The sequence below is a fragment of the Megalobrama amblycephala genome, linkage group LG13 (assembly GCF_018812025.1).
Source record: "Megalobrama amblycephala isolate DHTTF-2021 linkage group LG13, ASM1881202v1, whole genome shotgun sequence".
Lineage (NCBI taxonomy): Eukaryota > Metazoa > Chordata > Actinopteri > Cypriniformes > Xenocyprididae > Megalobrama > Megalobrama amblycephala.
Genome location: NC_063056.1, coordinates 18,786,697 through 18,800,744, shown reverse-complemented (window position 1 = coordinate 18,800,744; position 14,048 = coordinate 18,786,697).

Below are 14,048 nucleotides of genomic sequence, written 5' to 3'. Positions count from 1 at the left end.
TAATTAAGACATATAACAAGTTGATGAACTTTTAACTTTAAAAATATTTAAAAGTTTACAAGGGGGTTTTAATACACACACATAGGCAGGGACGGATTACGAACCGGGCCAGCGGGGCCGCTGCCCAGGGACCCTAGGGGTGCAGGGGGCCCGTGGGGCCCCTAGCCCAAAACAATTTGCAACGCTTATCAACAATGTATTTTCGTTTGTCTATTTTAGAGGGCCTACATTCTTTGATCCTCTGCCTACAAGGGCCCCTGACCCTATAGTGAGGGCGTTTGGCTGCCAAGGGCCCTTGAATTGTGGTGGTTGTGGTGGTGGTGCTGGTGGTGGGGGGGGAGGTCGGTGCTTTCAGGGGGCCCCCGGCCCTGCTATAGGAACTTTAAAGGGAAATGGGTGCATGGGAGCCTACTTTTAGAAGGCCCTCTTAGGCCCTCCTATTATGGTCCTGGCTACCAGGGGGCCATAGGGAGGATGGGGGCTTTGGGGGCTTTTAGAGGGCCCTCTGATTATGAGGGCCCTACTAGGAGGCCCTAGGCTAGGGAGGAGGGTGTAGTGTACCTTTAGAGGGCCATCTGATTACAAGGGCCCCTACCATGGGGCCCCTGGCTTCTGGGGGAGGGGAGGGGGGCGTGTTAACAGACTTACAGAAGGCCCTCTGACTAGGGAGCGGTAGCATGGTGGGATGGAGGCGGTTAACCTGCCCGCTGAGTGGCCCCCAGACCAGTGTAGCAGTGTAAGAGTTTGACCAGTGTAATCACTCCCAGGGCTGTAGTGGAGGCTAAACGCAAGTAAACACGGTTTACCCATCCCTGAAATTTCAGAATTAGAGTTTACCCACTTCTCAATTGATCTAAATGCACATCATAGTATAGTTTATGCACAAAATGTGATCACAGAATTCTTATTTTACCACTACACCCCTGATCACTCCGTTCTGTACGGGGATATGGTACACAGGTGGATTCTGGCATGGTTCAGCTGGACACGGTACACATGTAGTGTGATCACTAACCGTGCCCCAACATGGCTCTCACTGTACGTTCACACCAGGAGAGACCAAAGCGAACACGTCGCCAAGGTCGTTGAAGAAGCTTCGTTGTTGAATTTGCTTTATTCACTTTGTTCGCTCATTGGAATGTTTGATTTAGCCTGTTACCGTGGGGCGTTGGTAAATCTATATATTAGAATTGGTTTTCACCGAACTGCGTCATAACTCATTACATAAGGTTAACTGACTTTTAACTTCTCTTTTTCGCTCTGGCCCGCCCAATTCGCTTCGCTGCCAGTGAATTTGCTTTGTTCGGCCAATTCGCTGAGAAATAATGACTTTCGTCGCTCTGGTCTCTTCTGATGTGAATGTACGTGACATCAATAATGACACTACGAATAATAAATATTTGAATTAATTTGAGAAAGTTGGTGTTAATAACAGTTTTTTTCACATTGGACTCCTTGCAATGCGTAAATCATGGGAAGAGACCTATCTTTTCCCATGGTAATAACCAGGCTGCTGAATAGAAATGGGATGATCAGGGGCGGAGCCAGACATTGTAAACATTCGGGGCTTAGACCAAATCTATATTTGTCCAAAGACAATTTAATTTTGTATTAACAGCTTTACTGACATGAAAGGAGCTTTTGTTGACGTATTCTTGTTCAGAAAATGTACATTATTTGACACTGTAATTTGTAAAACTTTGTTGGACGTACCAGCTCTAGGGGGGTCCGGGGGCATGCCCCCCCGGAAGAAAATTTTGAAAATTTTAAGGTTAAATGCATCAATCTGGTGCTCTCTGGAAACTCAAAATTAAGAGCTTCAACCCATGTACAGTGTGCAAATTGAACAAAGAAACAGCATTGACTTGTACCTGGACATTAAAAAGGGTTCAAACATCTTTTTTACAATACTTTTGTACGATTTCTTTTTAAAAGATAAATCCTTGAGCTTTTATTTTGATCACCAGATCACCAGCCGATCGCGTGCGCAGATGTGCGCACTTCTCTTTAAAACACGCAGCACAGACAGAGTGTATATATAATTAATCGCTGTCTTTTGCTGTTTTATATAGGCACAAAGCCATATCACGGTTTCGATTTTAGCTCGTTGTAAAACGTAGTATGTTTTAAATGTTCAGTTCATTATGAAACGGTGGCGGCAGTACAGGGTCATAGCTACGAAGTTTTAAGGTAGGACCAGGGGCGTCGGACTGGGGGGGTAAAGGGTACCGAGTACCCAGGGCCCGAGGCAGGGGGGGCCCCCCTTAGAAGTCAGTTTTCTATACATGCATATACATACACTAACATTTGTATAGCATTTATGTACAAATAAAAAAGTTCCTGTGCAAAACTAAACTTGTAGTTAGGCACTGGTTTGGTATAACAAAAGTCATTTTCATGCTGTGCAGGGCCCCACCACCCCTCTCGAATCAATGTAAATGGTACGACCCGCAGGTCAGGTGCTTCTGCTGCGGACCTGCGGTGAATCAGTTAATGAGACAGGAGCTGGAGTTAGCCGTGATATGAACTAGGAAGACAGGGGAAGAGTCATGTCTTTCCTTAAGAAAGGAAAATAAGGGGCTCAAAAACGAAAAGAAAAGAAGATTAAAGAGAGAAAGGCAAATGAGGGCAAGCAGTTGCTCACTCAGTTTTTTGAAAAGAAAGGTGAGCTCCAAATGCATCAGAGCATTGACATTGTTTTAACATAAATTCTACTCCAGGTAGAATAACATACATTTATGTTCGTACTCTATTTGAATAATATACCAATACTTTATAGTATCACACCCTACATAGCGAGCAAACAATATTTCTGGGTAAATAACAGGGAGTGAGAAGCAGACGGAGGCGGAGCTGGGAGCTCAACACACTGCCACTCCAGGCAGCTGCGCAGCTTGTCTCCTCTTCTGCTGCAGTTCTCCCCAGAGTCAGAAGTTTACATGAAAACACTGTATATTTCCCTCCATTGTCAAAATCTAACACCCGCGAAAACACAGATCGTTAGCGCCTATTTTACCGCATTGTTATGCACATTAGCTCGCGCACGCTCTTACATTAAGTACAGGATTGTTCTCCGTTTAATGCACATCTTAATGATTGAAAATGACTTATTTTAAAACGTAATTCAAAGACTGAATGTCTAGTTTGGCGGTTAGTGTACCCTGTGATTCTATAGTCTGCATTTATTTTAAACAGACAAATAATCCGCAATTAACTTGTACTTAGCGTACACTTTAAAAAAGGTATTGTGACAATAAAGGATATTTTAGCAACCATTTGAAGCCATATATTTCAGTTTCAGACAAAAATATATTAATCAGAGTGTGGCTTATTTTGTATGCATTTTAAAGGTGCCCTAGAATCAAAAATTGAATGTATCTTGGCATAGTTGAATAACAAGAGTTCAGTACATGGAAAAGACCTACATTGAGTTTCAAACCCCATTGCTTCCTCTTTCTTATGTAAATCTCATTTGTTTAAAAGACTTCCGGAAAACACACGGATCTCAACATACGACTGTTACGTAACAGTCGGGATCATTAATATGTACACCCCCAATATTTGCATATATGCCAGCCCATGTTCGAGTGTTAGACAAGGAAAGGCAGTATTAACGTCTGGATCTGTGCACAGACAAGGTAAGCAAGCAAGAACAACAGCGAAAAATGGCAGATGGAGCAATAATAACTGACATGATAACATGATATTTTTAGTGATATTTGTAAATTGTGTATCTAAATGTTTCGTTAGCATGTTGCTAATGTACTGTTAAATGAGGTTAAAGTTACCATCGTTTCTTACTGTATTCACGGAGACAAGAGCTGTCGCTATTTTCATTTTTAAACACTTGCAGTCTATATAATGCATAAACACAACTTCATTCTTTATAAATCTCTCCAACAGTGTAGCATTAGCCGTTAGCCACAAATCATAGCCTCAAACTCATAGAGAATCAAATGTAAACATCAAAATAAATACTTTACTCACATGATTCGATGTATGCACACAGCATGCATGACGAACATCTTGTAAAGATCCATTTGAGGGTTATATTAGCTGTGTGAACTTTGTAAATGCGCTGTAATATAGTGGAGAGCTCGTGTTGCAGGGAGCACGCGATTTAAAGGGGCGGCGCGCTGAAAAAAACAGTGTATAGTTAATGATGCCCCAAAATAGGCAGTTAAAAAAATTTATTAAAAAAAATCTATGGGGTATTTTGAGCTGAAACTTCACAGACACATTCAGGGGACACCTTAGACTTATATTACATCTTGTGAAAAAGCATTCTTTGGCACCTTTAAGTGTTTTTATGATAAAAATGCAATACCCCACCCATTGGTATCACTATGGTATTTGGTACGGGGGCCCAGCAAGATGGTTTGTACCCAGGGCCCAAAATTTGGTGCTACGCCTCTGGGTAGGACAATAGGTTTCATTTATCATTTGCCAGCCGTGGCTCTAGTTGGCAAGAAATTCACAGCACATATTATTTTGAGCGCATCATATTTCTTGTTGGGTCTATTTGTTGCACCTTATACCATCGTCAGATTTATACATGTGACATGTCAACTTGCATCTGGCAAGCCAACGCCCGGCCACCTCTCAACTACATGAGCGCACTTCTCCACAACATTCTGACAACCCACGTGAAAACCTGCTGTTTATCTAAGTTATTGGTTTATTAAATATGACACGGGTGGGTAGTATTTGTGATTTCGCTTACTTTACCATTTCATTCTGTTGGTGTCCTTGAATTTATTTGTTCCTGGCCCTGCGCATGATATGACTGCCCCCTAGCTACGAGGATGTAATTGTCTTCTTTGGGAAAGCTGCAAAGCAACAATTGCAGATTATAACAGGTACATGGCATTTTGGTTCACTTTTATAGACATTTCCATTTCTATTTCGAACTAGCACATTCTGGATAATTCAAACAAATAATGTTTGTTATGGTACGATCTGGTTGTGCTACGTTGCTACCTGTCTCTATAAACAGAGATGATGGGTAACCTGGTGCTAACATTAACGTGAGGTAATGGCATTAGGCTGTACTGATTATAATTTGAGATCCAACTTACTGTATCAACTTAAGCCACCTTCTTTTCACTTTTTCCGAGGTAAAAAGCGGCAAAAGATAGTTTTGTCAACATCATTCTGCTTTTACAACACGGTACGCGTACGCCGCACTAGTTTGGACCCACAAGTGGCATGATGACGTAACAACTAGCTGTCCCAGACAATGCTGCCGTTTTTTTTTTTTTTTTTTTTTTTAAGGGGGGGGTGGGGGCCTCGCGAACGTTTTGCCCAGGGGCCCACACAACCCATAATCCATCCCTGCACATAGGCTATATATATATATATATATATATATATATATATATATATATATATATATATATATATACAGTGCCTTGCGAAAGTATTCGGCCCCTTGAACTTTGCGACCTTTTGCCACATTTCAGGCTTCAAACATAAAGATATGAAACTGTAATTTTTTGTGAAGAATCAACAACAAGTGGGACACAATCATGAAGTGGAACGAAATTTATTGGATATTTCAAACTTTTTTAACAAATAAAAAACTGAAAAATTGGGCGTGCAAAATTATTTAGCCCCTTTACTTTCAGTGCAGCAAACTCTCTCCAGAAGTTCAGTGAGGATCTCTGAATGATCCAATGTTGACCTAAATGACTAATGATGATAAATAGAATCCACCTGTGTGTAATCAAGTCTCCGTATAAAAGCACCTGCACTGTGATAGTCTCAGAGGTCCGTTTAAAGCGCAGAGAGCATCATGAAGAACAAGGAACACACCAGGCAGGTCCGAGATACTGTTGTGGAGAAGTTTAAAGCCGGATTTGGATACAAAAAGATTTCCCAAGCTTTAAACATCCCAAGGAGCACTGTGCAAGCGATAATATTGAAATGGAAGGAGTATCAGACCACTGCAAATCTACCAAGACCTGGCCGTCCCTCTAAACTTTCAGCTCATACAAGGAGAAGACTGATCAGAGATGCAGCCAAGAGGCCCATGATCACTCTGGATGAACTGCAGAGATCTACAGCTGAGGTGGGAGACTCTGTCCATAGGACAACAATCAGTCGTATACTGCACAAATCTGGCCTTTATGGAAGAGTGGCAAGTTTATCGTTTAAAGTTTGCCACAAGCCACCTGGGAGACACACCAAACATGTGGAAGAAGGTGCTCTGGTCAGATGAAACCAAAATTGAACTTTTTGGCAACAATGCAAAACGTTATGTTTGGCGTAAAAGCAACACAGCTCATCACCCTGAACACACCATCCCCACTGTCAAACGTGGTGGCAGCATCATAGTTTGGGCCTGCTTTTCTTCAGCAGGGACAGGGAAGATGGTTAAAATTGATGGGAAGATGGATGGAGCCAAATACAAGACCATTCTGGAAGAAAACCTGATGGAGTCTGCAAAAGACCTGAGACTGGGACGGAGATTTGTCTTCCAACAAGACAATGATCCAAAACATAAAGCAAAATCTACAATGGAATGGTTCAAAAATAAACATATCCAGGTGTTAGAATGGCCAAGTCAAAGTCCAGACCTGAATCCAATCTAGAATCTGTGGAAAGAACTGAAAACTGCTGTTCACAAATGCTCTCCATCCAACCTCACTGAGCTCGAGCTGTTTTGCAAGGAGGAATGGGCAAAAATTTCGGTCTCTTGATGTGCAAAACTGATAGAGACATACCCCAAGCGACTTACAGCTGTAATCGCAGCAAAAGGTGGCGCTACAAAGTATTAACTTAAGGGGGCTGAATAATTTTGCACGCCCAATTTTTCAGTTTTTGATTTGTTAAAAAAGTTTGAAATATCCAATAAATTTCGTTCCACTTCATGATTGTGTCCCACTTGTTGTTGATTCTTCACAAAAAATTACAGTTTTATATCTTTATGTTTGAAGTCTGAAATGTGGCAAAAGGTCGCAAAGTTCAAGGGGGCCGAATACTTTCGCAAGGCACTGTATATATATATATATATATATATAGATAGATAGATAGATAGATAGTAACTTTTATGTGTGTGTAGGCTATATGATTAAGCTATTAACCGGAAGTTGCAAACGACTTTTCTTCAGTGTTGTGACGTATTTCCGGGTGAAACAGAATATTGAACAGAGGGCAGAGTTTTACTTCAGCACTCCTCCTCTCCATCGCTCGCTCATAGCTAGTGCTGTAGTACTCGAGTCCGGACTCGAGACGTTTTTCTGTTGTCTCGGACTCGTCTCGGACTCGTTGGTATTTGCACTCGGACTTGGTCATTGGTCTCGCCAAAAGTTCTAGTTGGTCTCGACCGAGTCCAGCAGGTCAGTCTCACTGTTCTTACCGATTCCGAGCCGATCTTTTTTGTTACCAGCGGCGACGCACAGGCAATAACGTCAGCTGCGCATTCTCGGACTCTTCTCTCGAGGTGAAGTGACACACACTCGCGTGGGCGCCTCCTCTCTCTCTCACTCACTCACTCACTCGTCTCATTCGCTCCGGTTCCCGCAGGTTTCGCGCTCACACCGAAACCGCGCGCACCACTGATCACCACTGATCAGTGGAGCGAATAAGCCACGCTCAGTCTCAAACAGACAGAAGTCAAACAGAGTCACAAATACCAAAATGAGTGGCTTACTGCGCTTAAAAGATCAAATACATACAAAATTGTCAAAATGCTCGTCTTGGCAATTATTCAGATAAACACAGTCAGTTTTGGATCGTTAAATAGCTAAGAAAGAGAACGCATGTTGTGTAACAGTATTGGGTCCGTTCATAAACTCTTAAAGGCACAGCAGTCGAATATTCCTGCTGCTGTCTGTCATGTTATTTAAAGAACAAAAGAAAAAGACAAAGAAAATCACTTTCTGATCTTGACTGAATACGTTTTTAACTTTAATGGTAAGAATAAATCTGTATTTAATATTTACAATAAAAAATACAGAAATTAAGGTAACCAACATGGATGTGTTATTTTATATTTGATTACTTTAATTTCAGTAGTATTTCTTATCTAAATAAAAACCTACTTAACCTGAAAAACTTAGTTTCATAGCTCTCTATTCTATTGCATTTATTTGCTGTTTGGAATTTTTTTTATTTGTTCTTATTTTATTACTGAGTTTTACTTTTTTTTATGAAAATAAAACTTTGCATTGAAGAAAGGTAGATTTTTGTTTGTATATGCTGTCAATTATAGTTCTTAGAAAGAAAATCAGAATCGGCAAAAATAGGTATCGGCAGATCACACTATCCAAAAATCGGAAATCGGAATCGGCCAAGAAAATTGCAATCAGCGCATCTCTAGTTCAAACGAAAGCCACAGCAGAACTGAGACTGATATAGATGTTTTGTGAACGAATCTGTGGCTGTGAAAAAAAAAAAACATGAGAGTCAATAATTCAATCACCCTTTCAAAAATACATCCACTTGCTTCGCTACTGAATGAATGAATGACTGACTCGATGACTCACTCATTAAGACAGTGACTTACCGCCACCTACTTAGTTCAATATTTTAAAGTATCACACGTTTTAACATCATTGCTTATTTCTCTTTTGGACATTTTTAATGTAAAACATTTTTTATTTTATAAAGGAATTTATAGAGGTAAAAAAAAGCACTTTAATGCACAATCAGTTTAAAGGGTAAAATATTGTCCCTTAATGGAAAAGGTGTGACTGCAGCAGTCTAAGTGGAAGAGATGCCACAGGGTGTACCCGACTGTAAAATGTTTGGGAACCACAGTTGTAGAGAATTTAAAAACAAGTAATAATGCAAAAAATAATAACGCAAAATTATTATTTTAGAATCTAAGATATGCTGTCTCTTGCATCACATAAATGTATGTGTATGTGGTCTTGAAGAGGATTCTTTTTTTTTCTGTCTCTGTCTTGACGGTCTCATTTGGACTCGGACTTGACTTGGACTCGAACGTTTTGGACTTGGACTTGATTTGGACTTGAACCTCTTTGGACTCGGTCTTGACTTGGACTCAAACCTTTTGGACTTGGACTTGACTTGGACTCGACAAAGGTGGACTTGACTACAGCCCTACTCATAGCAGACTAACGGTTGGAGGGGAGTGGTTTAAGCGATTTCAACCCAAGCCGTCAAACTGACGTCATTAGAGAAGGGGCACCGTTGCAGAGGGGAGGAGCATTTTCAGATTTTGATTAAATATTATGAAGCCAAAAATTTTTTTGTGTGGATTGACTTGCACGGATGAATTGTTCACCACAAAACTAGCAATTTGAGCTAACAAAATAAATAAGGTCAATTTTGATTTCATGTATACAACGTGAGTATATATCTATCATCTCCGTCATTTCGGTTAGATCATTTTAATAAAATATTTGACATGAACATGGTTTTAAACTTTAAAAAGCTCCAAATGGAGCAATGCCTACGAAGATAAATTTGCTACGCCCACTTCCGGCCTCAGGCTGTTAGTCTGGCGCTGTCGTCCTGTTACGTTATTGTCACTGACCAATGGTAGTACGAAGGTGTTTTGCAGCTAGAACGAACTTTTCCTGAAAGTTCGCTTTGGCAAGCCGTTTCGAACTTCCAAAAAGAACACAAAACGAACTTCGTTTTGGCCTGATTTTGTTCGAAATGACTTCACATCAGTTCGTTCTTCGATTTCGTTTGAAGTATACCAGGGCCTTAAGACCTGCCAAGGACCAGATGATTTTATATTACGCCCTGATACAGAAAACCTTGGAATTCAATAGGGTGTCCTAACTTTTTCACATGACTGTATGTACCAAGAAATTCCTTGTGTTCACACACTTGCCGAATAAAGCATTCTGATTCTGATAACTATTCATCGATGTCTTGCTCTAGAGGCAGTCATATGTGCCTGTGTGACGTCAGATCCCGCAATTTCAAAATGAGCTATTTTTGGAGCTTGATTAAATAAACGCTTTCTTTATAATGAGGAGGATATTTTAAGCTATGAAATTTGTAGGATGTTTTAATGGTACAAAGACCTCTTATATATCAAAAGATGAAGGCAAATATTTTTTCTCATGTCATGACCCCTTTAAAGCAATATTCAGTTCAGTAGAAGTTAGGCTCAATCAACAGCATCTGTTGTTTAACATAAATTATTTTCCACTTTTTAAAAAAGCCAAAATCTGGGTTATATTGAGAAATTAATGGGGCAGATTTGTAAAATACTTGTAAAATATCCCTTATTAACCATTTCTATGTAAAGTTATATACAATTTTACAACTTTGTTACCATGAAACTCTGTAAACCCTAAAACTGTGAAAATGATTTCAACAGCTATAGGTATACAGCTCAAATAATACAGCTAAAGTTTTATAAAAACAATTAATGTAAGCTTTTATGAAATTATAAGCTTCATATTTCTGAATCCTCCAAAAATATTCCTTTAATTCTAAATAGAAAAAGAAATAAAGGAATATTCCTTTACCTCCAATTGAATGTATATTCTATAGAATATTGTAATTCATACAATTCAGCCAATGAAGATATGCATAAAACAATAAAATAGAGAAGCAGTGGATCAATCAGTGGACATTTATTTTAAATAAAATAAAAAATAAAAAAAAATCAATATAATGGAAATTAAGTGACTAACTGGTATTTAATAGAATAAATTGTTTAACCGAGTAGGTGTAGGGGAAGGGATAGGTAAAAGTAATGTCCCAATAAACCAGCATCCATTTGTGATTTTAATAAATATAATCATATACACAGAATATGTTGTTATTATTTCATACTGTTTTATAAGATACTTACTACATTACACTAAGGTGCAAATAGTATCTGCTATAATAGCATGCGCCACCGCAAAACCTTTGGCTTGTTTGGCGCTAAAAACTACTGTCAGGATTTACAAAAGATATGCAGTGAAAAACGTGTGCTGAAAAGGCGTGGACAGGGTTGTTTTTTTGCAGCTGACTTTATTGCATATGCATTTGTAAGAGTTTCCCTTTCAGATGCAAAATTTATGGCAGGAGAGTATTTAAATTAATCTTGCAAGATGATTTACTAAAGTTTGCGCTAGTCAATTTAGGCTAGTATTTGCACCATTATTTACCACCCCAAAAAAGCATATTTTAAACCTGACAATAATTTGCGCTGCACTTGGTAGATTGGATTGGTCATTATGGAAATGATCCAGCTGCATTTGCGTCAGTAGATCATGTGGAGAACTTTCCATTCCCATCAGCGTTTTTTTGGGATTGCGCTCACACGCTAATTTGCCCAGTTTAGTAAACCTGTATGACTTTTTTTTGGTTCTGTGGAACACAAAAGAAGATATTCAGAAGATATTCATTTTTTTTTTAAATGAAAGCTAATAAGGTCCAATGGTTTTTATTTATTACATAGTACAGACAAAAGAGTTTAAACATAAAAATATCCTCTTATGTGTTCCGCTGAAGGACATTTTTTCGACAGGTATGAAACAAAAGTAAATGATAAGTAAATGATGCCTATATTACTACATATATTAGGATATTCATAGCCTTTTCATATATTCATTTCTATTTCGGAGCAAAAAGTGCAGTTACAGCAGTTACAGTGTTTTCTTGTTCTGTGAATCACTCAGTTGAGCAGGTATGAGAAAATGTAAAACCACACTGGCCACATCTAAGCTAAATCACCTTCACATTTGTTGTGTACCTAACACCTCCCTGAGTGTTCATTTTCTGGTAAAAGCACCACTTTATTGAAAATGAGCCTGTGGGTATTTACACTTTTAAAAATAAATGTTCCTTATTGACATTGATGATTCCATGAAGAAGCTTTAACATACATGGAACCAACATCAACAATTAAACATTCATTTGAGCAATGATATAATGTTACCATTATGGATGTATGGACATCATGGATGGAGAATAGGAAAAAGAAAAAGTGAAGAAAGGAAGAAAACGTTCCTTTGTTGTTTTTTTCTTTAGTTTTTTGACTGGACCAGTAGCAAAAAGGTAGTTTGTGTTGTATAGTTACCCTGGCAGATGATGGTTGAGAACAACAGAATAGCTTGAACATCACACGTTTCATTTTTACAGGATGTGTCTACACAGACTTGTTTTGACATGTCTTGTTTTAACAGATCTGGGACATGTGTAAGCTAACCACTCCAGCATTACATGTGGTAAACAGAGGTACACTCTTCACGCATTACTTAGCAAATCACAAATATGACTCAATTATGACTCAATGTGTTCTTATTAATTTACGCTCATCAGCAGTTCCATAGAGACTTCAATGAAAAGGAAACCATATGAACACTATAGGCCTACTATGTGTAATTATATCTGTGAGAAATAGGCTCTGTGCTCTGCATCCTGCAGGTAGTCCCTTGGACCTCATGTTTTTTTAGGGCACTGAAGGTGCTGGAACCCTATTGTGTGACTAATTTTCTTCTACTTCTTCTTCTTCCTTAATTTTCTGCCCACACATCTGTCTGACACTAGGTGGCACTACAAGGCAATTGGCATTTTGGATCATAACTTTGGAACCCTACATTCTTGGTTTCCCTGAATCTTTGGCCCAAACTATACAAAATGTATACCTCTGATTTTTTTTCTGCCATTTACTATGCAGTCAATAATTGTATCCCTTAAAACTCATCTTTGATCATCAAAATGACATTTAAAGTTTTTTTTCTGGTGAAAATAATTTCTTCTTGCCATAATATAGCTTGAATGTAACTAATTTAGTATATGCAGATACTGTATGAAAATATGCCAATTAGTCCCTGCCTCCACTCAATCACACCAGTTCGGACTACCTGTTTGACTGGGTCAACTTTAGTAACTGCTACACAATGGCAAGTGGAAATATTGGTTTAATTCAGCCATATATGTTTGAACCAGAAAATGATTCAGAAGAAGAGGAAGAATGAATTCAGGGTCATCTTCCAGCGGCATGCAGTCCATAAGCTGCGAAAGCTCTACATACCCAAGCCATTTGAGAGAATGAGTTAATGGACTCGCTAATTAATTAACACTATAAATTACTTGTCATTTGAGGTGTAACATAAAGCTTACATAATAAAATGTTGATAATACTTGTGTCACAGTGACCGGGACATGTCGGATCACTTAGTTTTGTTGTTGCAACTCGTGGGAACGTGATTATCTATCTATCTATCTATCTATCTATCTATCTATCTATCTATCTATCTATCTATCTATCTATCTATCTATCTATCTATCTATCTATCTATCTATCTATCTATCTATCTATCTATCTATCTATCTATCTATCTATCTACCCTGAGCACCCTAGCAACTGCATAGCAACCACCCAGAACACCCAGGTTACCAAAGAGCTCTATTAAACGCTTACAAAGAGTTCAGAATGCAGCTGCATGAATGCTAACTCGCTCTAAAAATAGAAATCATATTACTCCAACACTCAGATCCCTGCACTGGCTGCATGTATTATTCAGAATTGAATTCAAGATTCTTTGATTAGTTTTTAAATGTCTTCATAGAACTGCCCCAATATACCAGGAAGTTCACTTGGAATTTGCTTCTGGAGATTGAAACAGTTTGTGAAAGCAAACTTTCCAGAAAAGTTTGCTCCATCTGGTAAACACCTTTAAACTACCATTGGTCTGAGGCAATTACATAATAGATATGTGCACTCTGAGGCTCCATCTTCTTTGATGTGGAAATCTTCTCCGGATCATTTCCTCTGTTGACTTTTGAGTCTGTCAAGGTCAGACGTCTACGAGTAAAAAACATAAGACTTTGATTGGCGCTGTATGACATCAAAGTACTGTGAGAGTGATTCAAAAGCATATGGAGCTGTCTGCTCTGTAATCGCTCTTGCACTACTTTAATGTCATACACTGATCGGTCTGTGCAGCGCTGCATGAAGTCGAACGAGCCTATAAACTCTGGAGAGCTGCTTTGTTATAAAAACTGGAGTGTAATTCTAATTGAAAGCAACATTTACACTGTTTTTTTTATGTTTAATGCTGTAAAGCTTTTTGGTTTAATCTATTGTATAAAATACTATATAAATAAATGTGACTTTACCT